The sequence below is a fragment of the Nuphar pumila genome, chromosome 1, assembly GCF_984573655.1.
Source record: "Nuphar pumila chromosome 1, dmNupPumi1.hap1.1, whole genome shotgun sequence".
Lineage (NCBI taxonomy): Eukaryota > Viridiplantae > Streptophyta > Magnoliopsida > Nymphaeales > Nymphaeaceae > Nuphar > Nuphar pumila.
Genome location: NC_143249.1, coordinates 12,322,696 through 12,341,503, shown reverse-complemented (window position 1 = coordinate 12,341,503; position 18,808 = coordinate 12,322,696).

Below are 18,808 nucleotides of genomic sequence, written 5' to 3'. Positions count from 1 at the left end.
GTACCCATAGGCCATATGAGTAAGGGTTTTATACGCACCATTCACCTCTTACTTACTGCTTAGTTGGCATGCGCATTAACGAGTTCTGATCCGTTGATCTAATGGATATATTTTTTTTAATCCAAAAACATTTAGTTCTTACTGTTTAGTTAGCATGCGCACGCATCCCCTCAAAGTCAAAAATTCCCAACCTATTGGCATCCGTTGACCTAATGGATCCTTTTTTTAAAACCCAATTTGGATCAGCAAGGACCATGTACCGAGGGCTTGGAGGCCTATACTATTGAACCCATTCTCTCTCTCTCTACCCTTATCTATATTGCCAAAGTTTCTTGGTGAGCAAAGGGGGACCTCAGATTTTACACTAATGAGCTCGAATAGAGTAAAGGTTGGCGGTTTTTCCCTGGCTTAGCAAAAATATGTTGTGAAAATTGGGTCAATCCAAAAACCTTTAACACATAATTTTTTTTTTTACTATTTAATGGGCATGGGCACCCTCTTACAACAAAACCCTTTCGATATTTTCTAACCCAATTTGAACCATCATGCTATTAATAAATTTGAGCTGCAAGCTATTTGACATGAAAAATATAATGGAAATCCCTAAGAGTGAAAAATGGCAAGGACCTCCAGGGCTTGGCTGGCAGTTGGCACTTAATTATGTCATTGCGTTTGTGTGTCATTTTGAGAAAGATATATGAAGTACCGTGTCGCACCGACATAACATATGTCATTGCGTTTGCGTGTCATTTTTGAGAAAGATATAAAGTACCGTGTCACGCACGCATCGACCGTTTACCAATACTTTCATTTTCACAGCATATACGGTAGCTGCTTAATCATTTTGTGCCTAAATGAAATGCATGCGTGATGGACGTTCATCGCTTTTATTTTTTTTAAAAAAAATCTCTACCACGCTTTTAAAATGCTGTTAAAGGTCTCAATTATACCGTTAAAAAAAATTTAACGCTTTTGAAGCGCCACTAAAAGTTTTTTTTCGGCATACAAGTGCATGTAGTTTAGGCACGAAATGACCTTGACTTAATGTTCTTGCATGGACATTGAATGCTCTTCTACAGCTCAACCCTCTTTAACGGCTGACCACGCACAATATTCTAAACGTTTTATAGGCCCTTTTTTTGTTCTGTTAACCAAGACCTCTAACCAGTGATTTTACCTAACCGTTAGACCAGCCTGGCAATTCATTGCTAGTAGTTTGGACTCACTAAATGGGCAAGGACATATATATAGGCTAGTTCGCTCATGAGCCTAATCGAGTCAACCGGCCGGGCCTATTATATAATATATATTTTATTTATATAATATATTATATTACAGATTATGTTATATATAGTATTATATATTATATTACAGCATAAATATAGGTTTTCAAAGATCTTCAAAAATCAACTGTTCACAATGTACCAAAATTTCATTACTTTAAAAACCTATTTTTATGTAAAAAAACATGATCCAAAATATGATTTCTATCAAATAAACTATGTTAAATGCATCTATAAGGTCTGATTGAGAAGATCCAAACTAAAACTGTGATTTTTAGTAGGTGCGCCCAGAGCTCCGTAACTTTACAATATATATGTTAATATTTTGTTCTATTGAGCTGAAAATCATAGGTTCAAGCTTTATCGTCTCAATCTAGTCACATAAATGTGTTCAGGACGGTTTGTTTGCTAATGATCAAACCTTAGATAGTGTTTTTCAATAAAATAAATATGATTTTTGAGTCAAGATTTTAGTGCATAGTGAACCGTTAATTTTTGAAACCCTTAAAAAAACTTGCGTATGTGTCATAATCATATGATTCAAAACTCATTTCCCACTAAACAGATGTTGTAGATCATCTACGAAAATATATAGAACCTATGACTTCTAGCGCTATAGTTTCATAAAGTTTTGTGACTTCAATAGCTCCAAATATTAACCATATATATATATATATATATATATATATATATATATATATATATATATATATATATATATATATATATATATAGAAAGAGAGAGAGAGAGAGAGAGGATTTATATAACCATATATTGAATATAATTTTGCTTTTATAGTTAGTATGTATGTTTTTTTAGACAAATAAGTTATTGTCATTGAAAGAATCCCATGTGAGGTTGCGCTTATCCTTTTTTTCTCTCCCGTGCAAATGCTTGGGTTTTGTACTAACGTGTTTATGTGTTATATATATATATATATATATATATATATATATATATATATATATATATATATATATATATATATATATATATATATATATATATATATGACCCCTCTAACAAATGCACTTTCATGTGTTTTTTTACTTAATCCAAATCAATAAATGTGTTTAGCATTACTTATTCATTAAGAACCATGCATTGAATCAAAATCAATTTAACAAGAATTCTTGATTTTTAATTAATTAAATTTTGGTATAATATAAACCATTAAGTTTTTTGTTGAGCTAAAAACACATGTAAACATGAAAAATGTTTAAATTAATACATATTTTCTGCTAAATAAATAATTGAGATCACATTTGCCAGTTTAGATTGAGTAAAAAACACGTGCATATATGTTTTTAAGGAGTTTGAGATAGTCTTTAAGATAAATGGTCTGAAACTTACACATTTCTCTCTTTGGTTATATACCTAGGGGTGTCAACGGGTCGGGTTTACTCAGACCTGACCTGTACCAAACCCTATAGGTTTCGGGTATGGTGATAAATAAGATGACCCAGTTAAGACCTCGGTCCAGACCCGAAGGTCTTATTATTACATGGAGCCAGGTATAGTTTGTGAAATTTTATATCAAACATGAGTCTGACACAAGTTCTGATTAAGGCTCACAAATTTTCAAAGTAAAAATGATACAAAATATTATTTTACTGGGTATGGCATGGGTCTGGTTCATGTAGTTCTTATTGGGTCTGGGTATGGTTTCTCTTATGGAGAGTCTGATTAGACTAGGGTTGAGTCTCAATACCATACCCAAAAATCTGAGCCAGGTCTGGTTTCACCTAGGTCTGAACCAAACCATACATGTTGACACCCCTATACATAACAACAAATCTATAAATAAATATATATAGAGAGAGAAATAGTAGCCCTTAACAATGGACCGACAAATCGTCCATTGTTGGATCAGACGCGTGCTCGTCGCTGATGGTGCATGATCAGTGGCAAGTGTATGTTTAAGCATAAAACTGGCTTTAGTGGTGGTTCTCAATCGCTTCTAAAGATTGCTTTTCTGCCCAGATAATTAGCTGCCTTTTTTGGCATAACATCAACGTGCGGGGCATGTTCAATGCTTGTTCTACAATAACCATATGACCAAAGTTGCTTTGAGCTCTCTCCCTCTCTCTCTCGCACACACATTTAATATATAGTTTATCTAATATTAAATTAATTATATTTAACATTAGTTACATTTACTTTACTTGATTGTAATGATCAAAACAACTTTAAAAGTAATAATATTTTAAAAAATACATGATTATTTTTTTAGTAAAAAAATAACTTTTACTTTTTAAATTCAAATTATAAAGTATTTTTTTTAAGCATGTTTGGCTTCTTAGGGCCATCAATGCCTATGTATCTTGAGTTAATTTGAAAGCATGTTTTGCAATTTAGGGCCATCAACAGGTCGGGTCATGTTCAACTCAAGTCCAACATGAGCATAGAGTTTCGGATTAGGGTCATGTTTGGATTGGAATTTTGTTATACACTCATACTAAATCCAAGTCTCAATCTTTAATGTGGTTACCATATCTGACCTGTATAATGCAAGTTTTGTTCTTGGGTAAAACACTTGATTCAGGTCAAAATTTATAGATAGCAAAGTTTACACAAAGAATGACGGACCTTTGACAAACTGGTGGCATTGCTTCACTTGGTTTGGTGCTTTGCCATAGAGTCAAGCTCTTCTTTCATGGCATTGATCTAATGTATCGATCTTTCATTTTTAATGGTTACTGCAAAGGTTAAGGGATTATCATCAATGTCTATGAAATACTTAAGCTCTTGTAAATATACCATATATTCTTGATGGATAGCAAATTTTTTTGTCCTCATAGACCTCCATACAGATGCTATAGGTGGTTCAAAATGAACCTCTACATCATATTGTTATTGTATATCATCATCATCAATTTGTTCTACATGGGATTAATGTTTATTGACTGATTTTTTTCTAGCATCATTTAAAGGGATAATGATAAAAAAACTAAGCAATTCCTTCATAGGTCTGAAAACTTAATCATGCAATTCCTTAAATTCAAAACTTTGTGATGCATCTATCCCAACAAAACTATATTTAAGAAATTTTGCCTTATCTGTTTTCACTATCTGTGGTGTATGAGATAAACAATAAAACCTAAAACCCTTTTATCTTTCTCAATAACCAATATAAAACTATTAGTTATCTTAAGATCAAAGGCTTTTATATGTGAGTTATATAACGTAGCTTCAGTTGAACATCCCCATATGTGCATATATGATAAAAAAAAGTTTTCTAATAGTCCATAGCTCATATGAAGTCTTTTAAACAACCTTCCTAGGGACCCTATTCAATATGTGTATTGTTGTTCTAAGAGCTTCACCCCACAAGATCAAGAAAAAGTTTAAGTGATTCAACATCACTCGAACAATTTCCTTAAGTATATGTTTTCTTCTTTCAGCTACACCATTCTAGTAAGCACTATCAGACATGGTGTATTGAGATACAATGTCTTTTTCTTTTAGAAACTGCATTAATGGCCTTTTATTTTGTCTCATCTGAATAAAACTATCATAATATTCACCATATCTATCAGACCTAACCACTTTAATAACTTTATTGGTTTGTTTCTTTACTTCTTTTTTAAAGTTCTTGAAAACCTAAAATAATTTAGATTTTTTAAATAATAAGTAGAAGAATATATACCATGAGCAATCATTTATAAATGTGATAAAATAATTTTCACCTATGTAATATGGAAAAAAGGCACATAAACATCTGCATGCATAATCTCTAATTTTTTATTGTTGTATTTGTCATCTTTCTTATATGTGTTAAATTATATAGCTTTTATGCAGTCAACACATATTTTAGTATCTGTGAAATCAAGGGATCCAAGAATCACTTCTTTCATAAGTCTTTGAACTCTATCTTTAGAGATGTGTCATAACCTTCAATGTCAAAGCAAATACGATTGATCATCGTTTAGACCATGTTTATTGTCAAGCATTGCATTTTCAACAGAGTGAGATTCTCATATTTGGAATTTGGTTTTCAAATGATACAAATCATTAGACAAATGCAAAACCTACAAAAATAAAAAATTTAACAACAATAAGCTTAGTGTTTTAAACCTTAAAAACAAAACTAACTTATCAAGTTTTGAAATGAGGTTCTGACTATAGGATAAACCATAAAAAATATCAACCAAATCCAAAAAAAATTCAGACCCCAACACAACTCTTCAGGTCCCAATATTCTTGACATGTGAACACATCTTGTTTTCTAAGAAGATATTTCTTTCATGCTCTGTTGGTTCTCTTTTATTCAAAAATGTCTGCAAAGAGTTGGAAATATACATAGACATTAGAATCAACTCACCAATTATGCAATGGAACATGCATTAAATTGCACTCTTGAAAAATGAATGATTTGTTACCTCTATTCTTGAGTCATTTCTTATGCTTCAAGCAATTCACTTTCTTATGTCCCTTCTTCTTGCAGAAGAAACACTTTATAGAAAAACCTTCTGCCAGATATTTGACTTAAGCTTGAGAGTTGGAACTCTGCCCAGAGATTTTTTTCTTATTCCTTTTCTTAAAGGAAACCTTTTTTGCCCATGACATATATTTTCTCTGATAAAAAGCCATATGTGTGCTCAACACCATCTCACCTTTTAATATTTTTTTCTCTTCAACACACTTGGTTAAGAGGTGATTAAAGGACCACTTATAATTATGTGTGTTGTAAGAGATCTTAAAGGGTCTGTATTCAATAGGAAACAAGGTTAAAATTGAATGAATTAGAAAAGAGTCTGAAATTATGAACTTTATGTCATTCAACTGAAATACAATGTTTATCATTTTCAAGATGTGTTTTCGGATGTGGCTATCAACAGAATATTCTATAGACAACAACTTGGACATTAGGGTATTGACTCCAGCTTTATTAGAACTGACAAATTGTACCTCATTGGCTCCAAGAAATTCCTTCACTGTCCTGTAGTGAAGAATGACGTCTTTAATATTCTTAGTCACTTTTTATTGCAAAAGCAACATGCTAAGTCTATTTGAGTGCTCCCATTTCTTAGACGTAGTCTTTTGTTCAATTGTACTCTGGTCTGTAAGAGTGGAAGGTTCATCAATTCTACAAACCAAATCTAGGTCTATGTAACCCAGAGTGAATAATATCATTTCTTTCAATTCAAAAAAATGGATTCGTATAAGATAGAGACATTATTAGAACCGTCAATGATAAAAAAACCTGATACACAAGAATAAAAGGAAAAACTCATATAAATATTCAAACGAGACTCATGTTAAAAATGTAAGAATTGAGACCCTTTATTATTCACCTTTTCTAAGACAATCATAATTGGGTTACTATCATTTCACTTTGGTGGAAATGATAATACTCAAAACTACTTCGTCTCCTCAATTCTCAAGAAATTGACTTTAATTGGTGAAACTAGTAGATTATATAACTAGAGGCAATTCAGCACTGTACTTTTAGGTATGAATATTCTTCATGGGATGGTATACATATCTACTATTACACTATGTATGAATTTGAAATAGAATAACATACCTTTGGTTAGAATCATGGTTTTATAAAATCATACACAATCATAATACTGAATTTTAACACGGTTCAAAGAATCTGCAATCAACGCAACTTAGATCACTTTGATGATTGCAAGAGTCAGTTAATCGAGTTATTTTACCGTCAACATATTTGTATTATGGTGCATGTCTATACACACATGATAATGCATGTATATTCATAACAGACTATATATTATATCATCAAAAAAACAAATTCATGTTTAATCCCATATGCATAAATAAAATTTCGATAAAACATATCGCATATGTCATGAATTTAGATAATCCATGCTTAAATATCATAAATAACTAAAAATAATATAAAATTCATGCATGGGTCATGCATCCATGATAATAAATACACATAAAGCATGAGAAAATGACAAAAACATACTTTTACATTCGGCCTCCACTGCTAGCCGGTGCCAGAGGTCAGTGATGAGGGGGGTTCGTACCCCAAACCGAACCGGTTTTTGGTTTTTCTATAAACCAACTCCCACCCAATGACATCTGGCCTTTGTCGCTGGTCGACGCTAGCAGTGGTTAGCCTTAGGTAGTTGCCGATCTCAGCTGGCCACAAGTGGCCAACCCTTGACGCCAGAGTCGTCTATAGTGTTGGTCGACCTCAATAACTATGGATGGGGTTCCACTACCCCAAGACATGATACATCAGCGACGACAGCCCTGATCACCGGCGGCAATCGTCGTTGCGTTCGTAGAGAGGCAACAACAATTGTCGGCCTGTAGGCAGTGGTGCACCGACCTACTCCTTCCTCATCACCGTCTGACATCACAAAGACTGAATGGGAGTTCGACAAGACAAAAAGAAAATTGAAAAGAATTTTTTAGCGAGCATTCGGGGAGCGTGCCAACGCACCCACATGCACAACGACTGTGAGAAATATGGGTCCATAATGCATTGTTGGCAAAAACTACATGGAGAACAAAAATATATTGAAAGTCGTCATAGTCGATCCAGACGAATCTTGCATAGATGCGGGTACTCCGTGTTCTCCTTAGCTTATCGACAACCATGATGAGCCCATGCCGTCAGGTTTAAAGGTGAGCAGGACCCTTGAACCCAAATGAGAGAGAGTTCCTTGGTTTCACTTATCAAGCAACTATGTCACTCTATTTATAGTGGGAGGAAACGGGGTTACATGCATGACATTCATGCATGTTAACCCTTCACATGCTCGTATTGAATATGAACCATTCACATTCACATAACCCTCTTCTCACTTATGCTTATCATTAAGTGTGCCTTGTGTCAAACTAGGTCACCTTCGGTTGGACCCAATCTGAAATATCCAACAAGAAAATCTCATTTTTAGTAGGAAAACATCAGTTAGAGTAGGGATATATACTTTGCCAAAATAACTTCAGGGGTGCTTGGGATGCAATTTACTTTGGCGAATTCTCGTGATCAAAGGGCTAGGTCTTCCATAAAACCCGAGTAAGTATTTTTCCTCTTCTTTTTTACTTAATTTTTCTTAAGAATTGCTTATGCACGCGCATTTACTAATCCACACACTTCTTTCTTTGTTAGTTTGAGTGTTGGTGGGTCTTCCACCTAGGTTTATCTCATAAGTACTCAAGGGAGCTCAAGGAATTAGCCCATAAAGTCATTTCCTATGAAGAAGTCTCGACCTTGATCGGGATACACTTCGCTATTTGGGGATGAATAGTTTGATCTCGTACCAAAAGTCAATCCCATTGCTTTTGTAACAGAGGTACATTTATAAAAGATTTTTTTTTGTAAAAACCTTAAAAAATGAATAAAAATTCTTATTTGCACAAATTTACATCTACAATCTATATGGTTTGGTTAGTCAAAAATTGTTTTAGATCGTCCATTTGTATTGTACAATAAAAATTTCTAAGGGTTACAAAATTCAATGGTCTACAATGCCATAAAATTTTAACATCAGGAAAATCATATTTTTAGGCCAAAAACACCCAAGCCAAAGTACATTTCCCAATGACTGGGCTGTGCAGGATGTATTTTGGGAGCCCTTTCACTTTTAGCTAGCTAGGCATGCCCATGCATTTTCCTTTTTTCCAATGGGCTTCTGCATATTTGTATTCCAAGTTTTATGAAGTTTTGAGAAAGTAGAAATTTTCATTTTGCATTGGCCTCCCCACCATCAAGTGTAAATTGCAATGTTGTCAGTATCTGAATCGAACCTGTATCGTTTGGCGAATGATTCGATATCATTTTTAAGTGAATTGTAGCATCAGGTTTTTCCACTAATGAGAATGAATGGAAGGTGGATGTGTGTTGTCAGGTGTTTATTGAGAGTACTATTCTGCTTGAAGATTTTCCTAAGCTCACACCTAAAGTTTCTTTAGGTTTTTACGTATTCCTCCATCACTCATTCTAAATTGACAATTAAAATACAAAACTTCTAAAATCTAAATCATATTTGAAAAAAAAATAGATTTAGCATACATTCATTAAATAAATTATAAAAATAATAATTAAAATACAAAACCCCTAAAATCTAAACCATACTTGAAAAAATCAAATTTAACATGCATTTACTAAATAAATTATAAAATTAACAATTAAAATGCAAAACCCCAACATCTAAATCACATTTAAAAAAAATCATATTTAACATGCATTTAGTAGTAATATAAATGACCATAAAAAGCTTACAATGTGGGCAACAATATTTATCATTGTTTATGTTATTGGCTACAATAAATCATATATTACCGATGATAAATATCAAACAATGACATGTTTTCTTGTAGTGACTCTTTCCTGATTTTTTTTGGTGTTCTTTGTCTACAGGGTTTCACCCCAACTTGGTGAAATGGCAAACTTTGTGCAGGCCCTTTGAGGAAGGAGGATTTAATATTACTGTTGGAGGATTCCAACCGTGCAAATTTGGCTTTTTTGGGGTGCAGCCTGATCACAAAAAAAACTCGATGTGGGTTAAGTTAATTAGAGCCAAGTATCCAAGGAAGAATAGTACGTAGATTGGCCACCCTAGAGCTAAGCATTCGTGGTCTTGGAAGGGCATGCATTTGCTGGGGTTGGACGTCAGTTAAGGATTCCATCAGTTGGAAGCTGGGTGACGGTGGTTTAGCTCGTTTCTGGACTAACCCATGGGGGCAGGGCATTATCTTAAATGCTATTGAAGGGATGATGTATGTTTATGTGGAGGGATTTCTTGGGGAGGACAATTCAACAGATACTCTTTCCCTCCCCCAAAACCTCACGTCAGAAAGCGACAAGCTAGTTTTGGAAGGTTCAAGCAGTGCCACTATCGCTTGCAAGCCCCAGTGGAATCACCTGAGAGAGGCAGGGCAGCTTCAGCCATGTCGCAAATTGATTTTGGGACAGTATAGTGTAGTCTCCCAAGGGCTGCGATGATGAGTTGCCGACACAGCAAAGACAAACGTATTGGGGTTTCTATGGCTAATAACAGTAGTAGGTGTTTCCTATGTAAGAAAGAAGAGTCATCTGGCCTCCTGTTCATATCACACGGTTTAAATGGAGTGGCCGCATGTTATGCGACTCTATAGAGAATGAATGGAAATGGTGGTGCACTCGAAAATTCAAAGAGAAGTTGCTATATGCATGTTGGCAACTGGTTTTACATATATTTCTTTTTGAAAGAAAGGATATATCATTGAAATGTAGAACAATACCGAAAAATACAGTGCAGCAAGAAGTGATGATAAATCACTTGCTGCTAAAGAGAATCAGAGAACATAAACAGTCATAACTCTGTTGCTATTCAGTAGCTTCAGAAAACGCAGTTGCTGCAGACAAACAGAGAAAAGGCAAAACATTCAATTTGGAGTGCATGTATAGATAATTTCTATAAACTGGGTTGGGAGGATGCAATGTAGTTCTGTGTCAAGTTTTGGGCTAAGATGGGCATTGTGCGTACTGAGTGGCCTCTAGACGGTATCATGCCAATTCATTTGCAAATAGCTACCTGGGCACAAGGCTTCTGTTGGCGTATTCACATAAATTAAAAACCGAAATACAAAATAAGCATGTACCGGTAGACGCCATAGTGGATGCGACGTGCAGGTGCTTAGCGTTCTCCTCAACCTATTGGCATCCACGATGAGCCCGAGCCTTGAAGTCGATGGTAAGCGGGACCCTAAACCCAATGACAATTATGATCAATAGACTAGAGGCTATCGTCTATGATTGCTCTCATCATACAGTCTAGACCTCCATTTATAATGGAAGATTGGAGGTGGTTACAAAATATAAGCACTTCACATTCACATAACCTCCACTCCACTAACACCCATTTAGTGCCTACTAACCCACTCATAGTGTCAAACTGGGTCACACTATGGGTTAGACCCAAACCCAAATATCCAACATTCTCTCACTTGACCCAATTGACACTAAAAAGGTACTAAATCAAGGTTTATATCATTATCTTGACTTAATTGTTTACGTGGGTTCACATGCTATTCTGTATCACAAGAACACATCATATGAGTCATGGAGATGATCATCTCTTTATAAAATATCATATTTCTATGTACTACAATAAACTTATTTTCAATGTTTTAGCATATTAAGATTATATTTATGAATATGTTGGTCTCTTATTTTATTGATCATTTAATATTGTTATTCTCTTTAACCAAATGAGAGATCATTTATGCAAAATCAACAATACATAAAGTCATAGAAAATCAATTCATTTTTACAAATGTGATTACATAATATATTGTCATATATTAGAAGAAAACAAAAAGACCCATCCCCTTTACATGTTGAGAATATAATCTCGGTGCTAGCCTTTTAGTAAGGGGATCCACAGTCATTTTTTTTATACTAATTGTATCAATACATACCAGATGATTCTCAATCATTTCTTTAACAACAAAGTACTTTAACTGCATGTGTCGACACGAGGTTATGCTTTTGTTGTTATTTGAGAAGGACACGACTGCTTCATTATCATGAAAGATCTTTAGTGGTTTCTCAATAGAGTCCATAATCTTAAGACCTATAATGAAGTTTCTTATCCAAATGACCTAATATAAAGTCTCGTATAGAGCAATAAAATAAGCCTCCATGGTATGAGCAACAGTTGTAGACTGTTTTTTCACTTCTCCATGAGATGGCACCACCTACTAGTATAAAAATGTATCCAATAGTAGATTTTCTACTGTCGAGACATCCTCCTAAGTCTGTATCAGATTATTCAATGACCTCTAGGTGGTCAACCTTTCTGTAGGTCAATATGTAGTCATTTGTTCATTGCAAATAGTGCATGACCTTTTTCGCTGCCTTCCAGTGTGCAATGCTTAAATTTGACTGATATCTACCAAGCATTTCTACAACAAATACGATATCAGGTCGTGTGTAGGTCTGCACGTACTGCAAACTCCCAACCACTAAAGCATACAGAATAATTTTCATTTGAGCATTTTCATTATCATCTTGAGGACAGTCCTTTAGGCTCAATTTATCCCTTTTTACTATGGGTGCCGAACCAGGAGAACAGTTCTTCATCCCATATCTTTTAAAAACCTTAAGGATATAGGATTTATAAGAGAGGTCAAGGACACCCTTAGTTCTATCATGACGGATCTTGATTTCAAGGACAAATATGGTTTCACCTATATCCCTCATATCGAAATAAGAGGAAATAAAATCTTTACTCTCATGTAGTACACCGTGAGAAAAATATCAACAATATATAAAACCAAAATTATGAACTTACTTTCACTAGTTTTAATGTAAATGCACTGATCAATAATGCTTTCAGTGAATCCAAAGTTCATAATTACCTAATTAAACTTTATTACCACTAATAGAAGGCTTGTTTAAGTTCATAAATTGACTTCTTCAATTTGCAAACTAAATTATTTGACTCATCTACACTGAAACCAAGAGGTTGTTGCATGTATACCTCATTTTCTAGATCCTCATTCAGGAAAACAATTTTTATATCCATTTAATGTAGCTATAAATCAAAATTAGCTACGAGGGTCATGATTATCCTCAACGATTTCTTTGTTGATACAGGAAAAAGAGTCTCATTATAATCAATACTCTTTATCTGTGTGAAACCTTTTGCAACAAGCCTAGCCTTGTACATCTTCATTTGACCTTTAGAGTTTGTATTGGAGAACCTACATTAATAAAAATTTCGATAATAATAAGTTTGAAGTTTTCAAATTTAAAGCTAAAACCAAACTTATCAAGTTTCAAAATTGTAATCAGGTTTTGACTATAGGATGAAATATAAGATGTATCAACCAAATACAAAACAAATCTTGATTTCAACACAACTCTGCAGGTCCCAACATTCTTAATATACGAACGCATCTTATTTTTTGAGAAGATGCTTCTTTTATGTTCTGTTGGTTCCTTTTTATTTAGAAATACCTGCAAAGAGTTGGCAATGTATATTGTGGCATCAGAATCAATCCACCAACTATACAGTGAAACATGAATTAAATTGCACTCATGAGAAATGAATGGCATATTACCTTTATTTTCGAGTCATTTCTTATGTTTCAAGCAGTTTACCTTCTTATGTCCCTTTTTCTTACAGAAGAAACACTTTGTAGAAAAGCCTCATGCCTAGGTTCTGATTTTTGCTTGAGAGTTTGAACTCTTCCCAGAAGTTTTCTTCTTGTTCTTCTTTTTAAAGGAACATTTCTTTGGCCCCAACTTATGTTTTTTCTTATGAGAGGCCATATGTGCCCTCGACACCCTCTCACCCTTTAGTCTTTCTTTATCTTTAACACACTTGGTCAAGAGGTCATTAAAAGATCACTCATCGTTATGTGTGTTGTAGAAGCTTTTAAAGAGTCCATATTCAGTAGGCAATGAGGTCAAAATCAGATGGACCAAGAAATAATCGAAAATGGCGAACTTCATGTCATTCAACTGAGATGTAATGTTTCTCATTTTTAAAATGTGTTGTTGAATGTGACCATCACCAATATATTTTATAGATAGTAATTTGGACATCAGTGTACTAGCCTTTGCCTTATTAGAAGTAACAAATTGAGCCTCAATAGCTTCCAAAAATTATTTTATTGTTCTGCAGTGAGGAATAGCGTCTTGAATGTTCTTAGCTACTCGAGATTATAAAAGCAACAGGCTAAGTCTATTCAAAAGCTCTCACTTCTCATAGATAGTTTTTTGTTCGGTTATACTCTGTTTTATAAGAGTGAGAGGTTCGTTAGTCCTAAGGGCCAGATCTAAGTTCATATATCTGAGAGTGAACAATATTATTTCTTTCTAATTCAAAAAATTAGATTCATCTAATAGGAGAATATTACTAAAACCATCAATGAGGAAAGAACCTAATATAACAAAGAATGAAAGAGAAAACCTTATTATTGCTCAGATAGGACTTGTGATGAAAAGGTGAACATTGAGACCTTTTATTATTCACCTTTTTTTAGACAAGCATAATTGAGCCATTATCGTTCAACTTTAATGAAAACAACAATACTCAGAGTTGCTCCGTCTCCTCAATTCACAAGGAATTGACGTCAGTTGGTGAAACTAGCATATCATATAACCAGAGGCAAATCAACATTGTACGTTTGGGTACGAACATGCTTTATAGGCTAGAATACACATCTACTATTACACCCTGTGTGAATTTGAAACACAATAATCTACCTTTGAGTAGAATCGTTGTTTCATAAAGTCACACACAATCATAATATCAAATCTCAATACGGTCTAAAGAATCCTCAATCAACATAACTCATATCACTTTGATAATTGCATGAGTCAGCCAATGAAGATCTTTTACCGAAATCATATTTGTATTATGGAGCATGCCCATGCACACATATTAATGCATGTATATTCATGATGAAACATGCATTATATCATCAAAATATAAGTTCATGCTTTAACATATATATATAAACTATTTTTTTATCATAATACATTAAAAATATCATGAATTTAGTCATAATCATGTTTAAAAACTTTATGCATAACTTAAATAATATAAAACACATGTATTAGACATGCATAAGTTATGCTTGCTTAATAATAAACACTTATAAAGCATGAAAAATAACAAAAACATAATCATATGGGTAAAACCCGGGGTCCTCAAGCTGAAACCGGTCTAAAAATACCCTGAACCGATCTGAAATGGTCTCCAACCGATCATCTAAGAGTCTGAACCTAATGAACCAATGCAAAATGTGAACAAAAGCTCATAAAACCTTATAATCAAATGAGAAAATCCTTGTCTTTTCATGAATTCATGAAAACAGGGTCTCTGCATCTTGGAACCGGTGAAAACCCTATAGGAACCAGTCAAAAATAGCTTAAAACCGGTCCTGAAAAGAGTTGTATCGGTTTCCGAACTGGTTCAAGTGTAAATAATACCTAGACCTTGTTTTGGATTTTGATCTGATCCAATCTGTATTTAGATTCAGTTGAAATGAATTCCGGATCGGATACCTCTGGTTCAGATCTAATCTAGATCTAGACTCATAATGTTCGGGTCCCGGATTGGATTCAATGATCCAAAACCCGATCTGGATCCATATTCGGTCCAAAATAGAAAGTATTTCTGTTTTAATTTATGCGAATACATCAACATTGGGTTATGGGCCCACGATGAGCCCAAGCCTTGAAGTCGATGGTGAATAGGACCTTGAACCTAATGACAGTTACGGGCAATAAGCTAGAGGCTGTCGTTTATTACTTCATACAGTCCAGCCCTCCATTTATAATGAAAGATTGGGGGCAGTTGCAGAATGTGTGCTCTTCACATTCAGGTAACCTCCACCCCACTAACACCCATTTAGTGCCCACTAACCCACTCATAGTGTCAAACCGGGTCAGACTATGGATTAGACCCAAACCCAAATGTCCAACACTTTCTTCGAGCAGGATATTTGACTGTGAGTAATGATAGACTCTTCTCTGAGAATCATGTATTAGATCAGCTCTAACCTCCGTTACTTATCTAATAAAATGATCAATCTATCCATAAGACATTGGTGATAAACTTTTCAAATACAAGAAAGCGTTGCTCATTAAGAAACTTACCCTCATTTAACCACCTCCTCTCCATTCTTATGGGGAGCTCTCTCTCTCTCTCTCTCTCTCTCTCTCCGATTCGTCTTCTTCCATGAGTGTGGGTATAGATGTAAAATGGGCCAGATTGGGGTTGGCTCTAGGCAATACCGAGTCCAACCTAATTGAACTGGAATTCAAAGTTGAACGCAATCATCTAAAAGACAAACTGAATTCAGATCCAGCTAACTAAAAAGATGATATTTACATACATTGGGATTTGGGTTGTAGTCGGAATCAAATTTTAGTTGAAGTCAGACTCAGATTAGGATGCAAAATCCAATACCGAGTTTGGATCTGATTACTAACCAGATCTAACGAATCAAATTTGGATTCTGGTTGGATGTTGGATAATATCCGACCTGTTGACATCCTTAAGTGTTGGCATCCTCTTTTACTATAGTCTGCTGGCATCCATAGCATCTCTTGGCATATTAACATTTTTCTAAAACTAAAATTGACATATTAACGTTTTTAAGTAAAAATATTTTTCAACTAATGGAAAAATTAATGAATTGAAGAAGCAAACACAGCAAATTATATAGAATATATCTATAGTGTTATCATAATATAAAGTAGGAATGCATAAGGGTGGGTGATCTATTTAGGTCTAACATGTAACTCATATTGCTTGATCCAGAAACATACTTTATTTGGGCATGAAAGGATTAAGTTAACTGTCTTTGGATGTTTGAGTTAGACTTGGATCCAAAACTAGACGTTTTCAAGAATAGGAATATAGTTTTGGGCCAAGGTCTACCCGAACCCATATTAAACCCTTTTTATTTCTTATGTCAAGGGTAGGGCTATCAACAAGTTGGGTTTGTATTGGCGACCTGACTCGACCCGACCCAAATTCTCATATATGGGCATAAAAAATGCCTATTGATATATTATTTGGGTTGGCCAGAACCTAGCCCAAGTAATATGGGAGTTGGTTTGGGTTGTGTTTTTTGTCTAATATCTAACTTGGCCTTGTATTTTAGTGAAAGTACCCCTTAAACTATAAGGATCTGGTTTGGGATTTCATTTTCTTCACCCGATAAAACCTGGGATTTTTAAAATGAGTCTAAAATTGGATCCATATCCAACTCAAACATCACATGGAAGTTACCGATTCATATGATCTCTTAGCCATATTCAACCCGTTTGTATTCCTACATAAAGATAGTTAGCATGCAGGGAAGTCATGCATAAGTTTGCACCAACGGTAAGACAGTAATTATGATTAGGTGAGGTCAATCTAACTTTAAATAAGGTAAAAACTGATTGGACTTCCAAAGTAAGGGTCAAAAAATAATTGTCATTAAGCATGAAGAGTAGCACTAACGTGCAGTTCAATTGCTGAAAGGGTAAAATAATAACTTTTAAACAATGGTTAGAGTTAACTCAAGGTCAAGGACCTACTAACAGGATTACAGGAGGCCATGAATGGGGGACATTCTATTAACGGTAACAAACCTTCGGTGCATAATTGAAAACCCTTAAAAGTTTGGTATGCACATGATTTAGACCCAAAAGTTTGGGGTGTATTTGAAAATTTTCCAAAAAAAAAGATGTCCCTACATTAGATGTGAGGGGTGTCAACAGGTCGGGTTGGACCCAAACCAAACCCTATAGGGTCTGGGCATGGTGATAAATAAGAAGACCTGATTAAGACCCAAGTCCCGACCTCAAGGTCCGATTAATACATGAACTGGAGATAGTTTGTGAAATTTTATACCAGACCCAGACCCAATCCAAGTTTCAATTAAGACCCATAATTTTTCAATGTAAAAATGATAAAAAATATGGTTTTACAGGGTATAGTCTTGGTCTGGTTCATGTAGTTCTTATCCGGTCCACATATGGTTTTTCTTATAGTAGACCCAATTAGACTCGGTCTGGACCCGATACCATACCCAAAATTTGGGTCCAAGTCTGGTTCTACCTGAGTCCCAACCAAACCCAACCCAACCCGTTGACATCCCAACCCTACGTGCTAATTGATTATGCTAGGCCGAATATTCAGTTGTTTAATGCTAAAGCCGTACGGCAAGAGAAGCACCTGCAGTGCAGTCCAGAACACAAGGATTTGAATAGTCACAACCATGACACATCAAGAATAGAGAAAATTTAACAACTTTCAACTATGAAGAGAACAACCTGCCCTATCATTTGAAGAAAGGTGAGAAACTTTTAGACAGTCAATAACAAGACCACATGAATTTCATGTTAGAAAAAAGAACTTTGTAATTGAAAAATAGGGTGCATTAGAGTCGTTAGAATCAATGTTGTCAATATCGCATTTGGGTTTTGATTCGTATTGAAAACTATTCAGGTGAATGGGATGATTCAAATTCGGAGCTGAATCGGCCAACTTTCAACCAAAACATGACATGTCACAAAATATTAAAATAAAATTTAAAATATCTAAAAATATTTTAACCATTTTTTGGAATTTTTAGAAAATAAGCTGAATCAGCCTTGTACCATATCGATTTCTGGCCCCATATGATACGAATCAGCCGATTCACACCAATACTGACAACAATGGTTAGAATAGTTTGGGAATGGCAAAAAAACACAGCACAACCACAAGAACTAACTCGATGTGCCAGGCAAAAATCATCTTTCCAGAGCATAGAGCATCAAGAGAGTCCAAAAAGACAAACTATATGCACGGAAAATAAAACCCATTCTACATGGCAATTTGGCCTTCCAAGAATGGCTTGAACTGCAATGAACTGTTAGACTGCTTACTGAAAAATGATCGTGTTAACCAGATACAGATCATCCATAAATTCTAGCAAGCAACGTCATGCGAAGCACATTTCACCTAGCAAAAGGTTTCGTAAAAGGCAACTTACCATGCCACATGAAAATATTTTCAAGTTATACAGTTACATGCCATGACACTCAAAGATGGCCCTT